The sequence below is a fragment of the Enhydra lutris genome, unplaced genomic scaffold, assembly GCF_002288905.1.
Source record: "Enhydra lutris kenyoni isolate GAN:26980312 unplaced genomic scaffold, ASM228890v2 scaffoldscaffold10, whole genome shotgun sequence".
Lineage (NCBI taxonomy): Eukaryota > Metazoa > Chordata > Mammalia > Carnivora > Mustelidae > Enhydra > Enhydra lutris.
The window spans coordinates 1,063,094-1,073,029 of NW_019154094.1; the positions used below are offsets into that span (position 1 = coordinate 1,063,094).

The window sequence follows — 9,936 nt, forward strand, 5'->3', positions numbered from 1 at the left end:
TTATCGATCTTATTAATTCTTTCAAAGAACCAGCTCCTAGTTTTGTTGATTTGTTCTATTGTCTTTTTGGTTTCTATTTCATTGATTTCTGCTCTGATTTTTATTATTTCTCCTCTCTTGCTGGGTTTAGGCTTTCTTTGTTGTTCTTTCTCCAGCTCCTTTAGGGGTAGGGTTAGGTTGTGCATTTGAGAACTTTCTTGTTTCTTGAGAAAGACTTGTATCGCTATATATTTTCCTCCCCTCAGGACTGCTTTTGCTGTGTCCCACAGATTTTGAACTGTTGTGTTTTCATTATCATTTGTTTCCATCAATTTTTTCAATTCTTCTTTGATTTCCTGGTTGACCCATTCATTTTCTTTAGAAGGATGCTCTTCAGTCTCCATGTATGTGGGTTCTTTCCAAATTTCCTCTTGTGATTAAGTTCTAGCTTCAGAGCATTGTGTTCTGAAAATATGCAGGGATGATCCCAATCTTTTGATACCAGTTGAGACCTGATTTAAGACCCAGGATGTGATCTATTTTGGAGAATGTTCCATGGGCACTAGAGAATGTATATTCTGATGCTTTGGGATGGAATGTTCTGAATATATTTGTGATGTCCATCTGGTTCTGTGTGTCATTTAAGTCCTTTATTTCCTTGTTGATCTTTTGCTTGGATGATCTGTCCATTTCAGTGAGGGGAGTGTTAAAGTCTCCTACTATTATGGTATTCTTGTTGATATGTTTCTTTGATTTTGTTATTAATTGGTTCATGTAGTTGGCTGCTCCCATGTTAGGGGCATATATATTTAAAACTGTTAGATCTTCTTGTTGCACAAACCCTTTGAGTATGATACAGTGTCCTTCCTCATCTTTTATTATAGTCTTTGGCTTAAAATCTAGTTGATCTGATATAAGGATTGCCACCCCAGCTTTCTTTTGATATCCATTAGCATGGAAATTGTTTTCCACCCCCTCACTTTCAATCTGGAGGTGACTTTGGGTCTAAAATGAGTTTCTTGTAGACAGCATATTGATGGGGTTTTTTTTTTTATCCATTCTGATACCCTGTGTCTTTTGATTGGTGCCTTTAGCCCATTTACATTCAGGGTAACTATTGAGAGATATGAATTTAGTGCCATTGTATTGCCTGTAAGGTGACTATTACTGTATATTGTCTCTGTTCCTTTCTGGTCTATTACTTTAGGCTCTCTCTTTGCTTAGAGGACCCCTTTCAATATTCCCTGTAGAGCTGGTTTGGTGTTTGCAAATGCTTTTAGCTTTTGTTTGTCCTGGAAGCTTTTGATGTCTCCTTCTATTTTCAATGATAACCTAGCTGGAGATAGTATTCTTGGCTGCATCTTTTTCTCATTTAGTGCTCTGAATATATCATTCCAGTTCTTTCTGGACTGCCAGGTCTCTGTGGATAAGTCTGCTGCCAATCTAATATTTTTACCATTGTATCTTACAGACTTCTTGTCCCGGGCTGCTTTCAGGATTTTCTCTTTGTCACTAAGACTTGTAAGTTTTACTATTAGATGACGGGGTGTGGACCTATTCTTATTGATTTTGAGGGGGATTCTCTGCACCTCCTGGATTTTGATGCTTGTTCCCTTTGCCATATTAGGGAATTTCTCTACAATAATTCACTCCACTATACCTTCTGTTCCCATCTCTCTTTCTTCTTCTGGAATCCCAATTCTTCTAATGTTGTTTTGTCTTATGGTATCACTTATCTCCTGAATTCTCCCCTCTTGGTCCAGTAATTGTTTGTCTCTCTTTTACTCAGCTTCATTATTCTCTGTCATTTGGTCTTCTATATCACTAATTCTCTCTTCTGCCTCATTTATCCTAGCAGTTAGAGCCTCCATTTTTTATTGCACCTCATTAATAGCTTTTTAAATTTCAGCTAGGTTGGATTTTAGTTCTTTTATTTCTCCAGAAAGGGCTTTTATTTCTCCAGACAGGGTTTCTCTCATATCTTCCATGCCTTTTTCGAGCCCCAGCTAGCACCTTGAGAATCATCATTCTGAACTCTAGATCTGATATATTAACAATGTCCATATTGATTAGGTCCCTAGCCTTTGGTACTGCCTCTTGTTCTTTTTTTTTTTTTGTGGTGAGTTTTTCTGCCTTGTCATTTTATCCAAATAAGAATATATGAAGGAGAGAATAAAATACTAAAAGAGTGGCAAAGACCCCAAGAAAATGTACTTTAACCAAATCGGGAGAGACCCCAAATTGTGGAGGGAAGAAAGGAGGTAAAAAAAAGTTCAGAAAAAAAATTTAAAAAAGAAAAAAATTAAGAAAAAATAAAAAAGAAAATATATATATTAGACTGGTCAATAGAACAGAGCCACCCACTTAATTTTGGGACTATTTTGCTCTCTTAGAAGAAACTACCTCCCAAAATTTTAAAGAATGGTAAACACAATGAAGGGATGCAATATGACTATAAAGATGAAAATTTTTTAAAAAATTTTTCTAAAAGAGAAGTTGATCAGATAAGTTGGTTGGGAGAATAAAGAAAAAGAAAGTGGAGAGAATTTGCTCAGGCTGGAGACTAGAACAAAGCCCAGTGCTAGATTTAGGGTTATATTTTGATCTATTAGAAGAAGTTGTGTCCCAAATTTTTTTAGAAGAAAAAACCTATGTGTATACAAAAATAAAGTTAGCTACTTTATTAGGATAAAATATGACTATAATAATGAAGTTTCAAAAAGATTTTTTTATGAAAGGTATTGTTAGGATAAACTAGTTAAAAATGTTAAAAGAGGAAAGAGTAAAAGTTAAAAAAAACTTTAGCATAAGAAAAAAATAAAATTAAAAAAATTAATTAACTTTGCAAGACTAAAGAATCATGGGGAGAAAGCCATGAATTCCATGCTTTGCTTTCTCCTCCTCTGGAATTCCGCTATTCTCCTTGATAAGTGAACTTGGTCTTTGCTGGATTTCTTGCTGGATCTTCTGGGGAAGGGGCCTGCTGTAGGGATTATCAAGTGTCTTTGCCCGAGGTGGAATTGCACCGCCCTTGCCAGGGGCCAGGCTAAGTAATCCGCTTGGGTTCACTTTCAGGAGCTTTTTTTCCCTGAATGCTTTCCATAGAGTTGCCGAGTACGGGAATGAAAATGGCGGCCTCCCAATCTCTGGCTGGAGGAGCTGAGAGCTTGGGGTCCCACTCTTCAGTGCGCCCTCTGAGAAAAGGGCTCAATCACTCCAGTCTCCCTGGCCTCTGGCCGTGCTCTGAGTTCACCTAGCCTGTGACCAAGCATCTCTGTCTCTGGCACATAGCCCTGCCTGGAGTCTCCAAACCCAGCAGATCCTTGCGCTCTTCCAAGGAGGTCTCCCCGGATCTTGAAGTGTCCTTGCTTGAAGAGCAGTTGTCTGACTGTGCCACAGATCACAGTTTAAGGTAACCCTGAGTTGAGAGCTCACTCCTCAGCTCCGTCTCTGTAGCCAGCTCCCCTGCTTTAATATCTGCAAGCTCGGTGACACTCAGACACCCCAATCCTTCTGTGACCTCACAGGACCTGAGACCATGCTGTCCTCACCCGGGCTTCACCCTGGCTAGCCTCTGGAGTGATGTCCCTCAGTGGAGCAGACTTTTAAAAGTTCTGATTTTGTGCTCTGATGCTCCACTGCTTGCCGGGTGCCGGCGCCTCCCTCCATAGTCTATCTTCCTGTTGCTTTGGATTCACTTCTCCGCCTGTCCTACCATTCAGAAAGTGGTCGATGTTCTGTTTCAAGAATTGCTGCTCTTCTTCTCTTTGATCTCCTGTTGGATTTGTAGGTGTTTGGAATGGTTTGATAAACTATCTAGCTGATATCCTGTTACTGATGTCATCTCAGCCTGCTACTCCTCCATCTTGACTCCTCCAAAAATGCTCCTTTTTAAAAGGAATTTAATCAGGGGCACCTGGGTGGCTCAGTTGGTTGAGTGTCTGCCTTCGTCTTTGATCATGGTCCCAGGGTCCTGGGTTTGAGCCCCATATTGTGCTCCCTAATCAGTGGGGAGCTTTGCTCCCTTTCCATCTTTCAGCTTGCTTGTGTTCCCTCTCTCATTATCTCTCTTTTGTAATAAATAAAATCTTTAAAAAGGGAGGGGGGAGTTTAATCAGTCTTGGGCCTTTGGAGACCTCCTTGGGTTCAGTTGGTTACCAGTTCTGGAAGCCATCAGCTTGTGCTAGTTTCAGCGATATCCGGTCTGAGCAACAACACCCTTGGCTACTTATGTCAATGCTTGACATGTTATTTCTTGACCTGAGTGATTCCATCTTGCTCTGTACACCTGTCCTGTCAGCTTCCCCTCTTCCAGAAACCACAAATTCCCAGGAAAGCATTGTGGGAAGATATTTGTATCCTGCTCTTAATCTCTGTGTCTGTCATAAGTACTGATGAGTTTTTGCTGAATACATCAATTAGAAAATACATCCTGAGAAAGCATACGGTTTGATCCACTTCACAAAATCATCATGAGACACCTGTTCTACCTGCATTTTCACAATAGCTGAGCTTCAGCTAAACTTTCTGAACAAACTGACAACCCGAATAAACCAATAACCAGTAACAAGATGGAAATAGTGATTTAAAAAAAACCCTCCCAAAAAACAAGAGTCCAGGGCCTGACAGATTTCCTGGGAAATTCTACCAAACATTCAAAGAAGCAATAATACCTATTCTTCTGAAGATGTTTCAAAAAATAGGAACAGAAGGAAAACATCTAACCTCACTCTATGAAGCCAGCATTATCTTGATCTCAAAACCAGGCAAAGACCCCACCAAAAAGGAGAATTTCAGATCAATATCCCTGTTGAATATGAATGCCAAAATTCTCAACAAGATCCTCCTAATAGGATTCAACAGAACATTAAAAGGATTATCCATTACAACCAGTTGGGATTTATCCCTGAGATGCAAGTGTGGTTCAACATTCACAAATCAATCAGTGGGATGGAACACATTAACAAGGGAAGAGACAAGAACCATATGGTCTTCTCAACAGAGGCAGAAAAAACATTTGACAAAATACAGCATCCTTTCCTGATTAAAACTTGTCAGCATGTAGGGATAGAGGGAACATTCCTCAATTTCCTAAATGTCATCTATGAAAAGCCCACAGCAAATATCATTCTCAATGGGGAAAAGCTGAGAAACTTCCCCTTAAGATCATGAACATGACAAGGATGCCCACTCTTGCCACTGTTGTTCAACATAGTACCCGAAGTCCTAGCGACAGCAATCAGAAAACAAAAAGAAGTAAAAGGTATTCAAATTTGCAAAGAAGAAGTCAAACTATCTCTCTTCACAGATGACATGATACTTTATGTGGAAAACCCAAATTTCTAGAATTCATAGCAATTCAACCATGTGGCAGGATACATAGTCAATGCCCAGGAATCAGTTGCATTTCCATACACTAGCAATGTGACTGAAGAAAGAGAAAGTAAAGAATTGATTCTATTTACAATAGCACCAGAAACCATAAGATCCTTAGGAATAAACCTAAGTAAAGAGTTAACGGATCTATACTCTAGAAACTACAGAACACTCATGAAAGAAATCAAAGAAGACCCCAAAAGATGGAAGAACATTCCGTGCTCATGGATCAGAAGAATAAACATTGTGAAAATGTCTGTGCTGCCAGAGGAATCTACACTTGCAATGACCATCAACATTTTTCACAGAGCTGGAACAATCCTCACATTTGTATGGAACCAGAAAAGACCCTGAATCAATAGGGAATTGTTGAAGAAGAAAACCAAAGCTGGGGGCATCACAATGCCTGACTTCAAGCAATATTACAAAGCCGTTATCATCAAGACAGCAACACATAGATCAATGGAACAGAATAGAGAACCCAGAAATGGACCCTCACCTCTATGGTCAACTAATCTTCAACAAAGCAGGAAAGACTATCCAATGGAAAAAAGACAGTCTCTTCAATGAATGGTGCTAGGAAAACTGGATAGCCAATGCAGAAAAATGAAACCGGACCATTCTCTTATGCCATACACAAAGATAAACTCAAAATGGACAAAAGACATAAATGTGAAGAATCCATCAAAATCCTGGAGAAGAAAATAGAAAGTAACCACTTGGACATCGACCATGGAGACCTCTTTCAAGACATATCTCTAAGGGCACGGGAAACAAAAGCAAATATGAAATATGAAAGTTTAGCTGAAGCTCAGCTATTGTAAAAATGCAGGACTTCAACATTAAAAAAAAAAAAACCCACCTCTGCACAGCAAAGGAAACAGTCAACAAAACAAAGAGGCAATCCACAGCTCGGGAGAAGATATTTACAAATGACTTTAGGATAAAGGGCTGGTATCCAAAATCTCCAAAGAACTTCTCATACTCAACACCCAAAAAACTAAGAATCCTGTCAAGAAATGGACAGAAGACATATAAGTGCCTAACAGACGGGGTGCATGAAAAAATGTTCAAAATCACTAGCCATCAGGGAAAATACAAATCAAAACCACAATGAGATATCAGCTCCACCAGTTAGAATGGCAAAAATTAACAAGGCAGGAAGCAACAAATGTTGGAGAGGATGTGGAGAAAGGGGAAGCCTCTTACAATGTTGGTGGTAATGCAAGCTGATACAGCCACTCTGGAAAACAGTATGGAGGTTCCTCAAGATGTTCATAATAGAGCTATCCTACATCCAGCAATTGCACTACTAGGTATTTACCGCACAGATGCAGATGTAGTGAAGAGAAGGGGCACATGCACCCCAACGTTCATAGCAGTAATGTGCCCAGTAGGCAAACTGTGTTAGGAGCCAAGATGTCCTTCAACAGGGGAATGGATAAAGAAGATATGGTTCCCATATACAATGGAATATTACTCAGCCATCAGAAATGATGAATACCTACCATTTGCATTGACCTGGATGGAACAGAAGAAGACTATGCTGAGTGATATAAGTCAAGCAGAGAAAGATAATTATCCTATGATTATCACTCACATGTGGAACTTAAGGACTAGCACAAAGGACGACAGGGGAAGTGAGGGAAAATTGAATGGGAAGAAATCAGAGAGGGAGACAAACCATGAGAGCCTCTGGACTCTGGGAATAAAACTGAGGGTTACAGAAGGGAAGGAGGTGCAAGAATGTGGTAGCTGGGTGATGAGTATTAGGGAGGGCAGGTGTTGTGATGAGCACAGGGTTTTATATGCAAGTAATGAATCATTGAATATTACAACAACAACAAATGATGCCTGGTGGTGGGTATTAAGGAGGGCATGTATTCCATGGAGCACTGGGTATTGTACATAAACAATGAATCTTGGAACACTGCATCAAAAACTAATAATGTGGGGCGCCTGGGTGGCTCAGTGGGTTAAAACCTCTGCCTTCGAGAGAGAGTCAATTATCATATTGTTTCACTTATTTGTGGAGCATAACAAATAGCATGGAGGACATGGGGAGTTAGGAGAAGGCATTTGGGGGAAATTGGAAGGGTAGGTGAACAATGAGAGACTATGGACTCTGAAAAACAATCTGAAGGGTTTGAAGAGGTGGGGGGGTGGGGAGGTTGGGGAAACCAGGTGGTGGGTATTAGAGAGGGCACGGACTGCATGGAGCACTGGGTGTGGTGCAAAAACAATGAATACTGTTATGCTGAAAATAAATTTTAAAAAAATGATAAAAAAAAACCCATTGCCTTCAGCTTGGGTCATGATTCCAGGGTCCTGGGATCGAGCCCCGTGTAGGAATCTCTGCTCCTCGGGGAGCCTGCTCCCCCACTTCTCTCTCTGCCTGCCTCTCTGCCTACTTGTGATCTCTGTCTGTCAAATAAATAAATAAAATCTTTTAAAAAAACTAATAATGTATTTTATGGTGATTAACATAACACAATAAAAAACATGATGTAATTTATGTTGACTAATTGAACATTATATATATATATACACATTATATATATTTATATATGTATATATATATATATATACACACACTATATGTAGACCAATTGAACATTCTATATTTATGTGTGTGTGTATATATATAAATATGTATGTATATATCAACACTTTGAGCATTTCTTATGATGCTTATTTTGTTTATCCTGTGGAAGAGGGGAAAGTCTTCTGTTGCTTGTCCATTCAAGAGAACCCAGTGCATCAGAATCCAGACACACCTACATGATGCTGCCCTCATGGCCCTTAGGTACATAACATTTTCTCTGATGGAGGACATGGGATGAACTTCATCACACAGGGTCAAGAACGGGAGATCATGATCACTAGATCCCATGCAAGGGAGATAAACAAACTGGAGAAAAACAAATACTGAACATGTATCCATCACCTATGAATGTGTGTATTTTCATATCCTTGAAACCCTACAACAGTCCTATGGAGGTCGATGTTATTATTCCCTGCCATTCTGTCATGTTTCCTTACCACCAAACTGGACATCAGGATTAGGAGCTTAGGGGACTGAATTTTCTCTGGAAGCTTCCCATTATGCCATTCCTGATCTCCTTATTCCTGAGGCTGAAAATGATCAGGCTAAGAAAAGAGGTGAAGGCTGTGTAGGCGGTGGCTATCAGAGCATTACTGTCCATTGAATGGAGACCCTTGGACTTGAGGTGGATAATGGAGACAGAATCATAGTTCAAGAAGACGACAGAGAGATGGGACACACATGAGATGGAGAACTTGTGCTTGCCCTCAGAAGAGGGGATCCTCAGTATGGAGGCCACTATGAAAATGCAGGAGAGGATGGTGAGGAATAAACAGCCCATAAGAGCCATGTCACACGTCAGGGCCACACCCAACGTGACAGAAGATGTCTCCTTCCCATAGGCCAACTTTAGGAGGGAAAGCACGTAGTAGACCCAATGGTGGAATACATTCGCCCCAAAGAAGGTGAGGTGAAAAATTATCAGGATCGCCATCAACTCCATGACCGAGACACCAGCCCAGCACCAGGACGCGAGACAGCACAACTCTGAGGACTCATGAGCACATTGTACTGCAAGGGTGGCAGATAGTCACATAGCAGTCATTGCCCATGATCATGAACAGAGAAGAGTGCTATATGTCCTCATAGCACTTTGCTCTCATTTATTCATTCATATAGTTAAGAAGTGTTACCGAAGGCTTATTTTATATGGAAACATTCTAGGTGCTTGAATCCAACAATGACCAAGGGCTAAGACTCTGAGGTCTTTTTCATGGTACACAGAGGGAAGTTGTCATAACCGAAAATGACAGCACAGACAGTCAGAGGTGTGTTAAGAGACAGCCTAGGGACTGCAGAAGCTAAGTGTGGGTCTCAGACCCAGACTGCAATGTAGAGACTTTGAAATTGGTGATGTCTACAGGGAGACGTGCAGGGTGAGTAGGTATGATTCAGGTGAACCAGGCAGTTGGAAGAGGGGTTTCCAGACAGAGGGGACAGCAAGTACGAAGGCTCAGGGTGACAGAGGCATAGTGCATTTGGGACAATGGTATGTTCAGTGCACCAGGGAGAGTTAGAAGTCATTGGTGCAGTCCTGGAATTGAAGGCATACAGGTGGGAAGGGCATGAGCATACAAGACAATGGTGTCCACGTGAGGAGTTTGTTCTGAGGGTAATGGGGACCTTTTCATGTTTTCTAAATACATAGAGGAATGAGCTGTATTCCATTGTGTGAACATTTTCATGGATGTTTCTATTTGGGGTTTCCTATGAGGGTATTCTTATAAGATGTAGTACCTATCTTTTAGTGGATGAATACCTATGTGTTGTGTTGGGTCTATAGTTAGGTGTGTAAATGCTGACTCATAGGGAATACCTAGGTTCAGCTAGAATAGATACTGCCAAACAGTTTTGCAAATTGATGATACCAATAGGTACATTTTAAGCACAAGCAGCATGGTCAGATTCCCATTTGTAGAGACCCCTTCTGGCTGGTGTGAGGGAAGCAGGCTGCTGAGAGCAGGCAGGGTGGGCAG

General features: G+C 40.6%; 1 pseudogene; it reads right to left on the bottom strand.

The window, feature by feature from the left end:
• Positions 1-8,417: 8,417 nt before the first annotated feature.
• The window catches only part of LOC111143933, a 5,976-nt pseudogene continuing 4,457 nt past the window's right edge, over positions 8,418-9,936 (bottom strand).